This window comes from Myotis lucifugus, unplaced genomic scaffold (genome assembly GCF_000147115.1).
Source record: "Myotis lucifugus unplaced genomic scaffold, Myoluc2.0 scaffold_206, whole genome shotgun sequence".
Classification (NCBI taxonomy): domain Eukaryota; kingdom Metazoa; phylum Chordata; class Mammalia; order Chiroptera; family Vespertilionidae; genus Myotis; species Myotis lucifugus.
In genome coordinates this window covers 1,747,620-1,748,442 of record NW_005871254.1, presented here as the reverse complement: position 1 = coordinate 1,748,442, position 823 = coordinate 1,747,620, and positions in this window count along the sequence as shown.

Sequence of the window (823 nt, the reverse complement as noted above, 5' to 3'; positions counted from 1 at the left end):
CCCACAAGGCCAGAAAAGTGACTCGGGAAGTGGCCAGATGTCTTTGCTGTCTGTCTACAGGGCGACCGCGGCTCGGCACTCGCCTTTATAATCTCACGCATAATTGGCCTTAATCTGATTATTTCCAGCGCTGTCTACAGCGAGTAACTTGGATAGGTCTATTGGGCCTTACAAATGGCCCACGTGGTGTAAAAAAAAAAAAAACAACCGTCATTTCTCAGCAAACACCAGGAATCTTTTCCCTCGTTTCTTTTCAAAGAGGATAGTAACAACCAGCACTCCCACCACCCCCGCGAAAAGGCAATATTTTCCTAACACTCCGCCCCACCCCCATTTCAGTCCCCGGACGCAAACCTTCTTTCTCCCGGAGAGTTTAGACTCGGGCGCGCCCCCGTCACGGGCCAGGCGGCTCCCGGGCTTCGAATTGACAAAGCGCTGCTAATTTTCGCCGCCGGATGGGTTTTGGGGGGACTCTTTGCACACGGCTTCCCTTTCCAAGCGACCGTACAAAAGGAAAGTTTGATTTTGTTCTCAGCGAGGGGTCCCTGGATTTATGGTTGCTTCTCCATGCAAATGATATGCGGTGGGACCCTTCGCAATTACTTTTAAAATGCATCCGAGGCAGCCGCTCAGCGGAGAGGGACCGCCCTTCCCTCTGCCTGGGCGAAAATTAAACTCTAAAGCACCGGGCTGAAATTTTCAAGTCAGGGGCGCGGGATTGGATCAAATCACATAAACTGCAAAAAAAGCAAGTCTAATGGCGCATAATTGGTTCTGTAATAGCATTACACCAAGATAATAGCCCGTTACGGCCCCCTGCACT